Source organism: Grus americana, chromosome 10 (assembly GCF_028858705.1).
Source record: "Grus americana isolate bGruAme1 chromosome 10, bGruAme1.mat, whole genome shotgun sequence".
In the NCBI taxonomy this organism is placed as follows: Eukaryota; Metazoa; Chordata; class Aves; order Gruiformes; family Gruidae; genus Grus; species Grus americana.
Window position 1 is genome coordinate 24,458,488 of NC_072861.1, and position 19,205 is coordinate 24,477,692.

At 45.3% G+C, this 19,205-nt stretch overlaps 1 protein-coding gene across 3 annotated transcripts in view; it reads right to left on the reverse strand.

Annotated features, from left to right (window-relative positions):
* Nucleotides 1-19,205, reverse strand: part of MAP1A (microtubule associated protein 1A) — a 68,570-nt gene that overhangs the window by 18,444 nt on the left and 30,921 nt on the right. Inside the window, exon 1 of one of the 3 annotated variants that reach the window (XM_054836817.1) lies at nt 17,318-17,526. The exons of the other annotated variants lie outside the window; for them this stretch is intronic. The gene's annotated coding sequence lies outside the window, so the exon portion shown is untranslated. Of the gene's footprint in view, nt 1-17,317; nt 17,527-19,205 lie in introns of those variants that run through there. 3 annotated transcript variants of the gene reach the window in all.

A 19,205-nucleotide genomic window follows, 5' to 3' on the forward strand; every position in this document is an offset into this window, starting at 1 on the left:
GAGAGGCAAGGGATTAGACAGGATGGGAGAAGCTGATGAGACAGTATCTGCTTACTGATGTTTTAGCCTCAAAAATTCCACTTCAGCATGGTTTTGATTGCAAGACTTCCACTTGCATTCTAGACCTAATTTAATACCTGTGTCTCATAGAACAAAGCAAGCTCTTTTCAGTAACAAGGAAAGAAAATCCTAGTTCTGGATCGGCACAATTTGCAACTCAACTCCAATGTCTTCTGAAGTCCACAGTGCCAGGCTTATCAAGCTGCTTGTGCCGGGCAGCTGTGCCTCATAAATGCTGGCACAGATCAATTATCCTCTCCAGACAGAAGTATCTTGCCTTGCCATGCTTGCTTGCAGCTACCATGGAGAGGTATCTCTGGATGTTGTCCAAGCCTTAGTCACCACAGGGCTTTGTGAGCCAGCTGGTGCATGCCAGCTCACCCTTCGTTAGAGTGGTGCAGTGCTAATAATGGATCTCTCGTCATTCTTGGTAAGTTTTTTTCTCTTACAAAGGGTTTTTCTTTAATCCAAACCTGCACTCCTAGAGGCAAACTGCTGCTATGGGAGCCACCTAGATGTTAAGAATGCTTGCTCTCCTGTCCCCCTCTTGTGAGAGTCAGAAACAGGCACCCAGACAGGATTCTGCTCGCTCTATATATTTAGGCAAAAAGGGAAGAGCCAGCAAGAGCCTGGTAGTGCAAACAAGCAGTCTGTGTGCTCACCTTGGCATGGGCATTCCCTGGATATTTGGCAAAATATTGACGTAATGCCTGGGCCCTATTAATTTATTAGAAAGAATAGTGGTGAGTGCCTGCCATCGTGAAAGGTGGGGCTAGAGCCATCCTTGTGTACCCACATCAAACTGCTCTGGGAAGGACCTTTTCCCTTGACATTGCAAGCAGCACATAATTTTTTTGGATGCTGGTCTTTGCAAATACCTACCTCTGGACGTTATATCCACTCTACAAGCCAAGCACTTAGAACTTAATTATTGGAATGTATAATTTATAGGGTTTAAATCATTCATAGGCTTTAACCCCACATATAGACTGGAGGGCCATAGATCTTCACTGAAAACTGATGTCTCTTTCTATTTTTCGTCTTCCAGGCAACTGCTGCTCTCTGACAATGTTGTTCTTGCTACCCTCTCTATTACACAACCTGCCATCAGCTTTCTTTCTAGGCAGATCTCAATCCTTCTAAATTAGCTTGATCAAACTGGTATTTCAAAGACAGACACCAAAAGGACACAAAAAGAAAGAAGTCAGAGAAAAGTCAATACTCAGTATAGCTTTAATCAAACTCAGTTTACAGGGATATTTTACTCTGGCTGCCAGCAATTAAGTATAAACCAGACAGAAATGCCCAGAAGGCAACTTTCAGACCAAAATGAAAGCGGCTCTAAGCTCTCAGCAGAACTATTAATACTCTGCATCTCTAGCTGCTTTCTGAACTTGTGTTCTTTCAGTTTGTCTAAAAACAGTCCCTCCAGACTAAAACAAAACCATCACTGTGCAAAGGAAATTCTTGCACTGAGTTCAGTGGCATTTCTGCCACTTGGTGTGGGATGTGGTGCGTGGATGGGAGAGGCTGGGAACCAAGCCTCTGCACAAAGAAGGAATGCTGCAAGTGAGCCTGTGGGCAGCAGTGTGGGAGGGTGGCAGATGGGGCAGATGCAGAGGGCCCAGGAAGCGTTCTGGGGCATGCACTGCAGCCAAAATAAGCAAAACCCCACTCGTCTTCAAGGCAATGGTAATTGTAAAGGCATTGCTGATACCTTGGCATCGCTTAGATCCCAGCAGCAAACACAAGGAGTACCACGTCTCCTCACTGACTGCATTGTGCAGTTATCACACAGCTCACCCCACGCCAAGACCTCCACTCGCATGCTGCTCAGAGCATCCAGAACGGACGCAATCTGCTCCCATTTTTCAGCAGGTCTGGTACAAAGGGAAACCCAAACAATGCCATTCCCTAGGCTTCAACTTCTGCTACCTCGCTGCCTATACATCCCCGACAGACCTTTTTGGCAGTTGTTACCCATGTCACCTGGAGAACACAGCCTGATGTACAAAACCAACATCAGCAGTCTCGTCCTTGTGCCATGTGAAAGGAGGGCTCTCGGGCTCAGTCTGGTCACTGGTGCCCAGCATGTGGGCATCCTTCCAGGCACCAGGTGCCAAGATGCTGCAGAGGCAATGCCAGCCCGAGGACTGCAGGCTGGGCAGCACTCAGTGGACAATGCCAGCTGTACAGGGAAAGGGGCCTGTCTGCAGGACTAACAGGCATGAAAATACTGCTGCTCTTTGCCATTTCTGTGATTCAAGCCCAAGCAGCTGAGCTGTCACTGCTGAGACTGGTAAACAAAGCATGGCTGGTTAGCATTCTGCTTGCATCTTCTCACCCCCCCCCAGAGGGACTGTCCCCTTCATACTCGAAAGAAAGAGAAGGGTTCGAGCTGTGGGGCCAGCAGCTGCTGGCAGACGGAAGGTAGGAATGGTGAAGTACTGAGTCTTGTGAAGGGCTGAAGATGATTAAGGGACTGAAGCATTTTCATATGAGGCGAGGCTGAGTGTGCTAAGACTGTTTAGGCTGGAAAAGAGAAGTCTTGGGGTGGGAGAGGAATCCTATCAATATGTATCAATACCTGATGGGAGGGAATGAAGAAGAGGAAGGCAGACTCTGTTCTCAGAAGTGCCCAGTGACAGGACAAGAGGCACAAATTAAGTCACATACGATTCCATCTGAACACAAGAAAACACTTTATTTACTGTGAGGGTGGTCAAATACTGGAATAGGTTGTACAAAGAGGTTGTGAAGCATCCATCCTCAGAGGTACTCAAAACCCGACTGGACACATTCCTGGGAAACCTGCTCTAGCTCATTCTGCTTGAGCAGGTGGGATTGGACTAGACAATCTCAAGAGGTCCCTTCCAACCTATGACTCGGTGCAGTCCTCCAGAGCTTTGCTCCTGACCCGCTGTTGGACAGATTCCCTTTCCTCAGTTGCAGCGCTTGGTTCTCAGAAGGATAAAAGAGCACAGTCATACGTTTCCTGAAACACCGAATCACTGCACACACACATGCGCATGCCAAAACCCCAAACTGTTCTTCAACTTAATTCAGAGATAAAGCAGAACAGCACACAAACTCCAGGCTAAACTGCAAACTGTGAGTGAGATGGCAACGTGGTGACTGAACCCAGCCTGTGAACTCAACAGGGCCCCTGTTCACGGCTGGGCTGCTAGCAGCTGCCTGCCCCAGCTCAGTGACAGCAGCACCCATGTATGTGACAGAGCAAACGCTGGGCTGTGCGCAGCTGAGGAAATACTCATCATCCCAAAGTCTCTTTGAATCCAAGTGCTCATTGGGCTAAGGAGCCCTTTGCTGGCTGCTCCCTCTGCACAGGCCTGCAGACAAAGGATTTAAACACAGACTGCAGCATCCTTCTTACTAGCAACAACTGCAACAGAAATGAGTTGCGGTGTGACTGACATTGCAGACACACTGATTGCAAGCACACTGCTCAGGTCATTGCCAGATATTTGTCCTTACTAGAGCCCTATCACAGTGAAACGCATGCCTGGAAATATCACTGCAAATGGCAAAATCCCTTAATTACATTTACCAGTATGAGCAATATCCTTCTCAGGCTCCTGCAGACTGCTGTCTTCAACTTACCTGGAACAAACCTCTGAACATAGATCTCCAGGTGCATTCTGAACACAGATCCCTGACCCTCTTCAGCCCTCTCAAACTATGTTCACAAGCTGCTACATTACATGAAATCTCTCCCCCAGTAACTGTGGGAGTAAACTTCATTAGTATTGAAATTCTCATTTCGTTCACATCTTCACTTTGTGCGTTCAGGCACATTCTGATTACTGCAGCCATCGCAATGCCTGTGCACTTCCAGAGAATGTTTCCGTCCATCATGTCCCCACCAAGACAGAAAGCCCCCTGTCTTTACCACCTGTTCCTTAAGAAGAGAGAATTTTTCTAGTCTCGCATAACCACTATTGTCTATCCCTGAAACTCTTCTAGTTCTGCTATGGCCATTAGGATGAGTAAGAGCAGAAGTATGCAAGATGAGAAGGAACACAGAAGATTCACAGGGTGGCATTACTGTATTTTCTGTATTATTCGCCATCCTATTTTTTTATGTATCATATCATAACCTGACCTTGGCTTTGCACCAAATAAAGATCTTCATTTAGGGGTATACAGCGACATCCAAATTTCACCCTGCCAAGGCACTGCTAATTGAGCCCTTATAAGGAGTCTGGAAGATTTAATTTTTCTAGTGTGCTTGATTTTGCATTTTTTGATAGTGAATTAAATGACATCATGAGGACTGTTCAATTTAGTCGCAGAAGTTCCTCACAGTCTTTTCTAGATATAAGTAACTGAGTCATCTACAAATTTAGCCACCTCCATGTTCATTCCAACCCCTTTCCTCGTCATTATGGTATTGATCAACTTTATATTTAGTAGGAAATCATGAAGCCCTTGCATTTTACATCTGGATGCTGCACAAACTTGACCACATATTTGTTTTCTGTCTCTTAGGTAGTTTTTGACTCATGGTATTAGATGCCTTTTACCCACACAAAGTGCTTGCTGCATAACACATGTAAAGATTTAATACAAATGTACCTTATTCATGACCTCACTGAAATTTCAGAAACCAGAGAGGGGCATTCTCTTTCTCCACATAGATCACATTACTTACCACTGTGCAGAAGTAACATCACCTTCATCCTAAAGGACCGCAGAGGACACACATAAAGCTCTCTTCCTACAGGGCAGCCACCTCTTGGATGGCAGTCAGCAGGAACTGACCACGGAGGCATTACACAAAAATGCCTCAGAGGTGATGAGCAACAGCTTCTCTAGGCAATGCTAGAGGAACTTCCAGGGCTAATACTAAGGGGCATTTCAGGGCGGGCATTTCAGGGCGGGCATTTCAGGGCGTGCAGACTGCACTCATGGATCATTAGTGGGGAGGGAGGAAAAGTCTGATTTATTTTTTTTCGAAGAGCATGTATAGCTTACCTACTAGAAAGGCTGAAGGGTGTCCTCATGGCAGTCCACAGCTTCCTGAAAGGGGGCAATGGAGGGGGAGGTGCTGATCCCCTCTCTCTGGTGACCAGTGGTAGGACACGATGAAATGGAATGAAGCTGCACTGGGGGAAGTTCAGACTGGGCATTAGTTTCTTCACTGAGAGGGTGGCTGGTCACTGGAACAGGCTCCCCAGGGAAGTGGTCATGGCACCAAGCCTGTCAGAGTTCAAGGAGCATCTGGATGATGCTCTTAGTCATGTGGTTTAGTTTTAGGTAGTCCTGCAAGGAGCAGGGAGTTGGACTCGATGATCCTTATGGGTTCCTTCCAACTTGAGATATTCTATGATTATATGGCCCACCGAGTGTACAATTAATCTGGTTATGGTGGAGGATAGCATGTAACAAGCAAAGCCACATAGATTTTTGAAGTCAGTGTGAATTAACCATCCAGGGCTGTCTACATGCACAAAGAGATAGAGGGTGAGAGAATGAAGGACCAGACACTGTGTTTTTAGTGATTAGCTGTCAGGCAAAGAGAACTTTGCGGAGAGGTCAGTCTAGGCTAATACAAAGGACAGTGCTCTAGGGCAACTACGTGACAAACAGGATGCCCAAGAAAGAGATGATCCTCAAAGCAGATAGGTGGTTGTGGAGGCAGAAAGGGAGGTTGTGCTGCCAATACAGATCCTTGCATGCAATGTATTATGCCACTCTAATTGAAAGCACCTAAAAACCCTGTAGCTGAATAATAAATTCTGGGCTGGTCCAAAGGGCTGGCAAGGATAGCTGCAAGAGCTGCTGCTTGTAATTTTTTGTAATCTTTTGGACCATCAAACCTCAGAGGTCATATTATTCTGTTGATCAGAACTGGAAGAACCATGGTTACAACTCACTGTGCTGAAATCAGAGATGAGTTGTGAGGGCAGGGGGACCCAGGTTCTCATCTTTGTGACATACGATGATCTAGGCCAGAGCACTAAAAAGTCATCTTTCGAAGGAAACTATGCTAAAGCCAGTCGTGATGCTCTGACTGATACACCAAATTGTAATGAACATAAGGGCCAGAAAGATGATTAAAGGACTGGCACATCTCTGATGAGAGGAGGGCTGAGACGTGGGACTGCTTAGCCTGGAAAAGAAAAAGCTCAGGGGAGGGATCTTACCAATGTTTGTACGTATCTGATGGCAGGGTGCACAGTCTGGGCTGCAGAGCTCTCAGGACCTTGCCATACAGAGGATGGAGACTGTTCATTTGACCACTAAGAAACCAATCCTCTCCCCATCCAGGGAGCATTCTTTAGTCCTAATTACCTCCCTTGTCCTTTCCATACCTTTTGCCTCTGTTGTCCCTAAGATTATTTGGGCTTGTCAGGCCAGATTCTACCCATAAAGCAAACATCAATAGTACACTGATAAAAAATACCAGTGTTTCACAGTCTAGACATGTTATGAAGGCACACAAGCCACAGTGATTAAAAAAATGACTCTTCCTAACTTCTGATCTCTTACCTGATGTTATGAAGATATCTCTTCAGGGTGGCACTTCTGAAAAGACTCTTCTTACAAGAAGATCCTAGATATTGCTATGGTTCAGTACCTTTTGCTACGCTTTAGCGAAGAGCTGAGCCTTGTATTACAAGGTCTTCCTGATGCTCCATTGAAAAGAGTCCACCTCTGAAGACAGTCAAGCCATGCACGACAGTTCTCAGAGTGCATATATTTGCATAATTAATATGAGCTAGTACAAGCTGAGAGACTGCCATTTCCTTTATTCTGAAATGACATCATAACACTGAGATAGTATCTGACACTTTCATTCTGAGGCTGTGAAGTCTCCAACTGCAGCTTCCTCAGTGCCAATGGAAGAAAAAGGATCCAGCCCCAAATGGTGTCCATTCAGAGAAAGTGAAACAACGCGTTCATTCACAAATGCTCCAGGACTGTACCAAGTACAGCAAGCTACAGCTCCTTGGGAGAGAGATTATAAAGACCAGAGGAAAGCGAGGAAAGGACCTGCACAGAATTCTGAGCAGGGTCCTGTCTCTTTGACCATTTGTGCAAATACACCTTCCTGTCATCTACTGCAATATGGACCCACCCCTCAAAGACCAAGGAAGCCCTGTGGCGTTTAGCGGTGAGGGAGGGGAGTGAATGTACTCTTGCTGGAAGCAATATCCTACACCCAGCACCTGAAGGGCACGCAGCTGCTGAAGCTCCTTCTTCCAGCATGCAAACTGAACAGTGTACAGCCTGGTAGGACCAGCTCTGGCTGGTGGAGATTTGGAAGCTCTGCCAGCTAGTCAGACAGGCTAAGGAATTAAAAAATAAACACAAAGATTGCTTTGGCAGCCAGTACACAAGCCAGCAACTGCAAATTTACCATTCAGCTCCTCCTTACCTACATACGCGTGCATCTCAGAAACCTCTCAGCTTCTCAGTACCTAGGCATCCTTGCTGTACTGCAGGAGTAACAGCCCTGTTACAATGAGGAGGGATAGATCAACCCTTGAGACATACTTAGGCAATTTCATAGCTGTGGGCAACCACACCATCAGCAGTACGAACTGGACCGTGCTACAGAGCAGCATGAGGAAAGTTTGCACACAGCCTTCCTGCTGTCTGTGTGGTCAAACCATTCAAGAGGAGAATCCTTAATAAATTTAGAAAGAAACCCCTCCACAGAGGGTTGGGCTGAAGAGATTCTGAACAGTGTGTGGGCATTTGCGGTGGGTTCTAGAATGGAAAGATCCTGGGCAAATTCAATTTTAAAGAAATCTGTCATTTCCTTCTCTTGGCAGAGGGATGCAGCTGCCTTAAACAGAGCACCTGTACAGGGCCTGGTCCTGTGCAAACAGCAGTAGCTGCCACTGCCACAAACGCAGCAGGAGAAGCAAACAGCTATGACTCACTCTGGCTTGACCGTAGAGGATAGCTCAGAGTCTAGAATGTGCTAGCATAGCCTCTGCTCTGACCGAGGGAAGCAACCTGTCTCCACTTCTGGGAGCTTAGCCACGTAGGAAACAGCCACCATCGCATTCTGAGTTACAGCGCACTTCCAAACGAGAGTGCCCAGCACAAGGAAAGCAGCGTGGCCAGTTCCTCAGACTCCAGAGACAAAGGATGACCCACAGTCTCAACTAGTTTCCACAAGCTGTAAATTAGATTCCAAAGCTGATGTAGTGCTTACGTTCACTGCAATAGTAAATTGTTTTACTAACGAACTGTCCTTAAAGAAACACTTATTTTTATCTCAAAGCAAAATATTAAGGTTTTTAGATTACCACAGGACATCTTTGTTAGAGTGAAATAATGGCTAAAATTATTGATAAAAGCAATTAAAGATTTTTTCTTAAACTTGCAGCAACCCATCAGTTATTTTTACTTCTCTTTCTTTTCCCTAAAAACTTTGATAAAATTATTTTCAGGATACTCTATTTATGACGTACACAGAATCCCAAGCTTCCAGTTCTTATTTTTTTTTTTCAGACAACAATGGCTGTATTGGGTTCAGCACATGTTTTGATTGAGAAGAAGATATAAGGTCACTGCACTTCCTCAGTTTAAATCTCTTTATTCTTTCTTGTCATGACCACTTTGCTCTTGGGATTATTTTTTCATTCATCTTGACTGTTTGAAACACCTTCTATTTTGTCATCATCCATGCCTATGGACCAACATGCTGTTTACATCCCAGTCTTGGCCTGCCTTAAAGGAGTATTAAGGAAGCTGGAAGAGCGTATTTCAGAGCAGCTCTCCTGGGAGGCAGAAGGCTTGGTTACCGGCTGCCACACAGCTCTCACGGCCCAGTCGCTGTCTTCTCGAGGATGACAGAGAACCCGAAAGAAGACAGCACAGTGGCCTGCTCATTGGCACGTTCTCTCAGGACATGGGTGACCTCTAAGTCGCTCCCTGCCAGAGACAAAGCAGGATTGCTCTCAACCCCTCCAGCTGAAGCTTGTCTCTTTAATGTACAATCGAAACACCCACTAGCACAGAGGTGTGAACAGGATCTTCACACATCTGCGTCCCGAACACCAGACTGTGTAGTGTCTTTGCTCCCTCCCCCAACCACTCTAGGGAATAATTAGTTAATTATGCAAGCCACAGCTATCTCAACAGGGACACAAAGAAAGCCCTTGGACTGGCAGCGCCCTGTGGTTAGGGAGGCATCTTTGCTTTGATGCAGTCCTAAATCTGCATGTTGGTTCCAGCTCAGGAGTTCAAACATGATCTCTAACACCCCAGCAAACACACTTGGATGCCTTTACCAACGACGGGACATTTCCCGCCCTATTGCTCCTTACCTTTTAACGGTATCACTGTGTCAGATGAGATGAGACCTTCAGGCGAGATAAGCAGAGAAACACCGGGTGAGGATTACAGCTGGAGCTTGGTGTAAACTGCCCAGAAAAGACTAAGAGATATTTTGAGTGCTAGGTGGGAGGCTGCAGTGCAAACTAGTGCCTAACTGTTGGATTCAGGTGCCTGAAGAGATGCAGCGATCCCAGCAATTCTGGGCACATCCAGCTCTTGTTTCTTTTCCAGAGATGAGAAGAGCAAAAGGCACAGGCGGCGCACGGGGTGCTCACAGCTGAAAGGGCTGTCCCACAGCCTCCTCCCCCAACTTGTATTTACAACATGCGACAGCTACAGTAACTACTTATTATAATAAAAGCATTATTAGGAAAGTGTTGTAGTTTTAGCTTTCCAGTGTGATTCAACAGCTGAGAATGATGGGGAACTGGCTTCAGGCAGTGCTTTGTGGTCCACCAGCAAGTGTTCTGCCTCTCACGGACTGAAAAAGTCTACAGTAAAGATTTATTTCATATACTTTCTATTTTTAGGTCTTTAAACATTCTGCGAAAATAGATAAATAAGTATCTATTTATCAATGGCTAAATCTAAAGATCTATCTCCTTAGACATTAGTGATTTTCTCTTAGCTAAAAAAGAGAAAATAATTGTCTTCTAGCAAAGGGAATATATATTTTTAGAATATCAGCTGAAAATTGAGAGGGAAGAAGCTGTAGCAAAGCACTGAGAGCACCGAGTCCCTATAAGGGAAGACTAAGGCAGAGCTATGTGCTGTCCTGTGGAGCAATGGAAGGGACCATACAAGCAATCACCAAACGGGTCACAGATGAAACTACACAGGACATAAAATGAGGGATTTTAAACTGCATCTAGAAAAGATGGGGAAGCCAACAGCGCCTGAGCAGGAAAGTATTCTTGTATGTATAAGTTTTTTTATTTTTTACAGAAGTTTCAAAATAGCGTGTGATGACTTTTCATATTGGGATACTGAATCACATAGTTAAAATTATGGCACCACTGAAATAAAGCCCTGTGAATATACAACAGGAGACATGCCTTATCTGGAGGAAGTGAATAGACAATTACAAAGGACAGGAAAACACAAAGCAGTGTGCAGAGAGAGTGAAGATAATTCAAACATCTCTAGGAAGCAAAGCTTCCCCTAGGGACTGTAAACCTGAAAGCATACCCACATTGACTTCAGCCTCTTAACAAGGAGAAATCTCCAGGTATTGGTTTTAGCTTTAGTTAACATCCCAGCTACAGACTGATGGGAATTTTGGGTACATGTGGTGTATTTACCACTATTGCCCGTATTCTAGTTAGACTGAAGGTGGGTAGAAGGTAGAAGAGCTCCCACTCAGGAATACACCACCACATACACTAAAGCTCCCTTAAAGAGTTCAAGGGTTTGATGATATGTGGCTCTATACATGGAGAAAAGGGTGTAAGGCATTGCACCCAACCCTGACAGGAGGCTTGGCAGTTCAGCACACAGAGGACTGAGTGGAGAAGGATGTAGCACATACAAGAGCATTAGGTCAGCCAGAGCAGAGCCGGTGACACATTCTGTACTCCTTCGAGGGTTTCAGATAGAGAGTTTTCAACCAGAGTGTCTACCCAGTTATCTTCAGGAGGACAAACAGGACAACTGCTCACAGATATGCTTCCAGCAAACACCAGTACAACCTAACTCTCTCAGTGTAAAAGGAGCCGTGAAGTGCTAAGAGCAGGAAAGAAGAGAGCAGCTGATTTGGGACAGAATAGGCACTAACTTTAGAACAGCTCGGAGGCAGAGAAAAAGCCTTAAAAGCTGCAGAACTCTGCAAGTAGAGAACTTGGTGTAAAAAGGTACAGAAAGAAGACAGCATCAGCAAGACAACTCCAAGAAGGAGAGCAGTTTATCAACAGGAACAGAGTCAGAGAGTGAAACTGAGAACGACACTAGGCAGGACAGAGAAGGGAAAAACACAGCAGTAACCAGTTATTAGGGTCAAAAGAACAACATTTCTGGGAGGACCAGACAGCAACAGATTTTAAAGAATATGGAAAAGCACAACAGATTAAATTAATTGCTGTCAAACATAGTAGTGTTCGGTGTGGAGACCTACACAAAGCAGGTGGGACACAGAATGGTCTGGGGTGAAGAAGAACAAGGTCTCGTTTCCAGGACCATTCCCGAGTTTGGCAGGATGGAGAGGATTGAGATGTCTGAAGGCATGTTTAGGTTTCCACTTGTGGATCTAGCTGGAGATATTTACCATATTGTTACTGCATGCCAGGAGAACTGATCATGCTTTAAGGTAAGAACAGGCTCTGCAAAATGACTGACCACGTCTTGGGGAATTACTACAAAGCTGAACCAACAGCAGGGCAAGAGAAGGAGGTGAAATATTTTTTTAAGGTACGGGAGGTTGTGGGTACTTGCCGCATCCCAGGAGATACTCCTCCTAACCATTTGCCTGTGTCTTCCTATCTTCCCTCCTCCCTGTGATATTTTCACGCCATCTACAGCTCCTCTCCCAGGCAACTTCTATTTCTATACTGTGCCAAGCCTAGCAACCATCTTACTGCTTCCTAATTGCACATACTGTCTCACTTTTATGCTAAAGAGCAATTTGATAGCTCAGCCATTTTAGAACCACTAACTGAAGACACAGATGTTCACTTTGGAAACAGCTGTATCTATTTCCAGAAGTTAGTGTTCCTAACTGTTCATTAAATACCCCTCCAACTGGAAGTTACACCACCACTGAGCTACATTAATGGGTAAGATGAGCACTTCTATCTAGTTCACCAGGTGCAGAATCAGTCACGAGAGATTCTGCTCCCTTCAGCAGCTTTTCTGACTCAAGCTAGCCTTGCATCCTTTTGCTGTGAAACAGTGTATAGCATTCACATGAATCAAGAACACAGCTCTGCACAGGGGCATTGTCTCCAGCTGTGAGGAGCTAGGGCTGTAACTTCTTAAATGCCTCCAGCTGAACCTACAAAATGAAGCCTAAACACACCTTAAGATACCCTCTTACCTGGTGCCCTCATCCACCCCAACCCCTGGCAGACTTGTAGATGATCCCTTTGGAAACCAAATGAATCTATCATGTTTTCCTTGTCAGTAGGACTTCAGCTGTGATTTGCTGCCGGTCCCTGAACAGAGGCTCCCACAAAACTATTCCTGTTGGCATTGAGGCAGATGCCCTGTTCCAGATTCCAGGACTGAAGACTCCTGTAGGTCACAGAGCTGGACAGCTTGTGATTTCTTCATTTTAGTAAGAATATGCATCACAGGATACATGTTCTTACAACCAGAACATAGCACAGATTCAAGAAAACTGCGTGTTTCTCATAGTTTTGAAGCATCTGGGTAATGCTGATTTTGACTAACTTGGAGGTACAGCTCACGATCTGTCTTATTTCTCTCTGATTTCCATCCCCCCCCGACAACTGATTAATATGAAATGTGTAAGCAAGCTGCCTCAGGTGGAGAGAACTTAGTTGTATCAAGGAGGTGATGACTGTCACAAATAAGGAAATAATTCTGAGATTTCCTCCTGTTTGCCTATTGAGATGCCAAATTTCTGGCAAGAGGCTCCTGCCTCTGGTTTCTAGCATCTATCTAGACTTCTCAAACCTCCTTCCTATTGCCTGCTGCTAACAGTCTCATTCTAAGTAGCTTTTCTTCCCTCTCACCTGCTTGTTTTGAAGATGACCTGCTGAATAACACGTCTAAGATACAGATATTAAGCCAACTGTGGACTCTGTTCTGGGGTGGTAAAGAACAGAAGGACTGTATTCTGCCAGCCCTTGAGAAAAAGAAGCTGTCCTCTGCCAACGCCTTTCTTTGCTGCGTTTTGACTTTGCACTCTTGGGTCTAGTTGCCACTTGATATTCTCTGCATGGTCTGGATTACTGAGATTTGATTTACAGCATGGAGTACAGTTGACAATCAATGGGATATAGGAAGTTATTTCAAAGTGCAGGGCTTCAAGGCCTCCTGTCCCTTCTGCTAGCAAATGCAGGCCTTGTCTGTTCAGCATTAAAAAGAGAGGCGTTTGGGAGAAGCCAAGGAGGTTTCTAGCAGAGTAGGGACATCATCTTCTCTCAATACTGGTGACAAGTCAGCTCAGCCACTGCCTCTCTCCAGTCTGCCTTGCGCTCAGCTCACTCAAGTCTTACTTCCTAACAGGAGGCCCTACTTCTCAATGCTACCCAGTCTAGCCAGGTCCCTTTCAGCTTGCAATTTACAGAATGGAATCAGGGACTGAACTTACTGACTTGGGAGAATAAAAATGACTAGAAGAGGCCTCCACTGCCATGAACACGTTTGTCTCAGGGCTTCTCACTTGTTCAGCTCCCTCGCAGCCATGCAGGCACAGACCCCTTCCACACTCCCATGCCTCCCTCTTGACAATTGTCTTTGCCTTTGAATATGGGCCAACAGCAAGAAAGAAATTCCATAACAATTAAAACTCCCATGCCAATCTAGCAACCAGAAGTGGGCCAAAACACATATTGTGCTCATACCTACCAGCCTGCAAGCTGGTTCTTCAAAAAGATGCCACATAGATCAAAGCCACAGAGAACCACCCTATCCAATGTTTTCCTACCATGGAGTCATATTTGTTTGAAGCTGTTTACTTGTTATATGGCCCAGCCAGTGTTCGCATTTCTGTCCAAGTACTGCACCTTACCCCTCTTAAACCATTTTAGGAAGCTTTTTGGAACATAAATCTAGTCCAACAGAAGGTAAATCACTGGCTTCTTGCCCACTTCTCCTCTAAGATAGCTAGTAGCACCTTGAGTGCCTGATGACAGACTGACATTCCTCAGGCAACGTTCAAAAGAGAGATACTAATGGCCTTTTCCTTCCAGTTTTCTCCTTAATTATTTAAGAATTTGGCACTGGAGCTTAATAGAGAGTGTCACAGGAGAGATGGTTGGATCCCAGTGAAATAAAGGTTAGCTACTGCAAATGCAAAAACAATTAACTTAATCTCTTAACTTGAAAGTCAATAGAGGAAACAATCCAGACTTGCCAGTTATGCTGCCATGCTTTTTTAGCACACTCTATTTGTAGCTATAGCACATTGTGAAAAACAGCACAAAGCTTTTACAGCCTTCATCTTTTCACTGGAAACCACCAAAAGGACTTTTCTCAAGACTACCAAAATACATGAAAAGCAGACCTAGCAAATGCCAGCCAACCCATGGAGTGGTACTGTGCAGCTTGTGGACAAGTCTCCAGGTGAGAGCTAAGGCTATAGCTTGTGCTGCTTATGTCCTGCCAGCTGGTATTTCTATTTTCTTATCATGGCCAGTATTCCAGAGGCAGGAATGGACTCTCCAACCTTAAAAGAGCTGCAACAGTTTCAAGTCAGGTATTCTATGAACATAGTCAATAACAACTGTTTATTAAGCCACTGCTGTCTGAGGCATTTAGCTGACTCCCAGGGGAGTCAGAAGAGGCTCAGCCTTTTGCCTGAAACTGTCTTGCTGTGCTTAAGCTCTGTGATTTGTTTTCACCTTTGCTTTGCACTAAAGACAAGGAGACGTGCCTGACTGGTGACTATAGATGAGTTCTCTTCCTGTTGCACCTTATTCTCCAGGATCTCCAAAGTTAGTACAAATTTATAAAAGATTCCTTGTTTTGCAGAATGCCAGAGACACAAAGAACCTTACATACCTGGTCAAACTGTGAACCCAGGACCCTGAGGCAGGTTCTAGTAAATTGCCAGAGTCTTTGATGCTTCACAAAAAGGCTCACGAAAGACAATAATATGTGCGAAGAGACACACAAGTTATTCAGTAGGACATACCGATAAGACATGCATATTAAATCCTACCCCTTCTGTGATTCACATGCCTCTTTTCATTTGAGATTCTCAACCTTCATTCTCTTAGAGGAAATATCCAAGCCTTTACTTTCAAAAGCAAAGAAAGGGCTCACTCATTTCTTTCAAAACACAGAAACTAGGACAATGATGCTTTTCAGAAAAGAAGAAGTGAATCAAAATTGCATTCCCCATTAAAAAAAAAAAATAAAATGTGACCCCATACTATTCTATACATTTGAGAGATTGGTCCAGCAAGACTTGAAGGCCTGTCTCTGGAGAACCAAGAACCTGCTGGCCAAGGACACCAATGCTCAAGTTCATCTGTGAATAAAGCCTCAGAAGGACAGAGTTTTTCTGAAGAGCTGGATACACAACTAATTGTTACGTTAGTACTAACTTTTGAGATCCTGGAGACGAAGGTGTGAGAGGAGGAGAACTATCTATAGTCACCAGTCATTGGAGGCAGAAATTTATCTCCATTTCTTTAGAGTGAAGCAAAGGTAAAAACAAGCCACAGAGCTCAGGGACAGCCAGGCATGGAATTAACAAAGACTGCTTTCTGTGTGTCCACCCTGCACTGTCCCACTGCAATAATCCAAGCTCCCTCCATGTTCCCTGCAGTCCACTGCAATATCCTCAGTTCCTCTCATGAGTCATAACTACCAACTGGTCAAGTGGCGGCACGCCCCGAGACAGACATGTCTGTCAGGCGGTGCGTAAGTGGTGACCGCCCGGTTGGCAGGCCAAACAAAATGGTGCCTTCACTGGGGCAGTACACAATTCTGATCCCTCTACTGCCCCACCAGTTTTCACAAAACTGGGAGAAACTTGTTACTTTTAATGCTTTAGCAGAAGGGAAAGTGTTTACTCCAGACAAACACAAAGCATGTGTGTTTGTCAGAGGAATTCATATGACTCATGCAAGCACCTCTAAGGGGATGGAGAAAAAATTAGTATTACCTGAGAAGTTAGAGGCAAAGTAGCTCAATACTTTCTTTAGTTTTTCCTGTCAACAGCTACAAGGCTTGTGCTGAAGTCCAGAAAGACATGGTCCTGTAGCTAATTCAGGATTTTTGAGGGGACAGAAAAGTAAATCCTCTTTTTCCATCTCAGTAAATTCTCCCCAGAATAATTTCTAAGCATTCATTTACACATAACTTACTCTCTTTCCTCCCATACACAGTTACTGGGCTGATGGATAGTCTTTATCACCTCCCTTTCTTCCCCAGGTACTTTTGCCTAATGAACGCTTCACAGACTAGCAGATACACCCTCCATTTTGAGCTAGCTACTACCATCAGGTCCCTGTACACTAACCAGACAATTTCATCTTCTTTGGCCTCCCGTAGCATCTCCTTTCAAAGGCCCGGAGGTCTCTCTCTTCTACCCATCAATTAGTAGTGGAAAGCCTGTGATAATGCACATTGCTAGCTAAGTGGCCAGAAGTAGTGCCCACTAGGATCTCTATACTCAGACACCTATCACAAAGATATATTGCTGGATCCTTATTTGGCTCTCAGTTTCTTCTTCTTTTATGAGATGCAACCATCCCAAGAGTTACCTAGGATGCTCTCTGTATGACATATACAAAGAGCACAAGACCATGTCCCATAGAAACTCATGCTGAGGAACCCCTCTTCCACCCTTACTCTGCTGTCCAGCCTTGCTCCTTTGAATGACATCCACTGCACCTCTTGCTCACGTACACAAGGCTTTCTTGCCTTCACCAAAGACAGCATGTGCTGGCTATCGCTTGCCATACTCCAGTGCTCAAGTCCATCATATCTGCTGATGACATGACTCAGGTATGCCAATGACACAGAAATGAGGAAGAGTGGCAAAAAGACATGACAGGACATGGATTGTTTTGTCAGGAAAGAAACTACTGCAAAGCTGCACATCTCTCTGTCTGCAGAATGTGAGCAGGGTGGAGGATCTGACAGCCTGGCCATGTCAGATTGCAGGAAAGGAAAGGAGGAGAGGAGAAAAAAAAGGTTCCCGGCCTGTATACAATAGCTACTTGCTGGAGAAAATGTAAGGACAGACATGCAGTCTGGATGCAGCCAACTAGTATGGAGCCATCAAGGAGATAGGAAGGGTACTGACCTTATACAGCAAAAGGCCCCCAGCCCCATCAGAAGAAAGAGGAATCCCTGTCATTCTGGAACAGTGCCCAGCCTGCAGGGCTTTTCACGGTGGAACCAGAGCTACTTGGAATAGAAACAGCCTCATCTCTGAGATCAGAGAGTTTAAACCGGAGCTTGTTTTTTCTGCAGTCATAAGCCAGCAGGCACCAGCTGCAGAATTTGCCGCAGTGTGTGTGTGCGCGTGTTTCTGCATGTGCGAGTGTGCAGCAGCCACGCTCCTCCCCTCCAAGCTCCCTGTGTGATAAATGTGTCCAGCTCCCTCCTTTTTCCCCTCCCTACATCACTGACAGTCCCAGTCTGATTGCTCTCGGCCCCCTCTCTTCTCTATTAAGAAAGCTTTTTTTGGCATCAGTAGTGACTTCTTTTCATTGTTCCCTTGCTGGCTAATGAGGTTTGCCTCTCCTCCTTCTCCCTCTTACCCAAAACACCAGTGTCTGACAGATATTCATCGTCACGTACCCTGGTCTGTGCAACGTGCCAAACCCTGCTCCAGCTCCTCTAGCTCTGGACCCTGGACATAAAAGACCCTATTTTGAAATACTTCAACACATTTTAGCATTAGCGTATAGATGATTTAACACTTTTAACAAGATGTTTGCTGGTGGCAACACTAAAGGATGCCGAAGATACCCTATGAAAATAGAACCCCGTGTGTCTCTGGACTGCAAAGGTGTCATCCTCACACTGTACCACTGGCGATGCGGGACCCTAATCATAAAGGGAGAAGCTGGCCCCTTATACCTCTGTGCTACATGGGAAATATAGCAGGGTAAGGGATGACAAAGGACCACTGCTAGGAAAAAGAAAGCACTTTGCTGTTCTCGTTTCTAAAGCACAAAATCCCTCCCTATAGCTTACTGGGATAAAAATCAGCTCCAAGCCTGGCTACATCTCCTCTCCTCTGCTGCCCTAGAAAGGCTGCATCACTCATTACAAGAACCTTCCCTTCTTCCTCCCCCACTAACTGGACACATTTGGATGCTTTTTGGCTTTCTGTAGTGGAAGAATGTAGTGTTGAGCAGCCCAAAGCCAGATTTCAGCTACTCCAAGACTACTCATGTGTGGGTGTACAGCACCAAAGGAAAGAAAAATTGCAAAAGGAGCCCTGTATCTCTCTTCCATCTAATCAGCAGCATGACAGTCCACCTTAACAACCCTCCCCCCTCCTGACTGGCATTAGCCTCATTCCAGCATCAGCACTGAGCTGAACAGTGATACAGACATTAATACTGGCTTTCACCAAGCCTTGCCCAAAGGGAGCGTCTGTGAGATGCCTCGTGCCACCTCCTCCCTTCTCCAGTAGCACACCATCTTCAGGAAAGACCATACTGGGACAAATCATAATGCTGCAGGACTCCTTAAGTCCCTGACAGGCAGAATATCTTCTCCAGATTCTTCTCTAGACCCATCTTCATACATCCTTCTCTATGTTTGAGCTAATGACACAAGTGCAGTAAACAGCTGAGCAGCTAGGGAATTTGGTTTCCTGTTCCTATACTCAGGACACAAGCAGCTGAGAAGGGGCAAGGTCCTCAGATCATAAAAAAATAAGCTCCATCTGCAGCCACCTTTCCCTTTTGTCACTAGTCCTTTCCCCTTCAACCACCAGTCCATCACCACCCCTACTGCAATAGGATCAAATTCCAAGGAAAAAACGCATCTGCTATAGACTGCTCCCCAAAGATTTCCTCACCTGCTCCTCTGCAAGGACAGAGCAGACCCAGCAACTTGCCCCCTGAGACAAGGCAGAGGAGAGCAAGAGAGCCTGCTCAGGGCTACATCTGCTTGCCAGGTATCTAAATTTATAGTCACCTCCCCCAGAATAACCCATCCTCCCTTGGTCGACC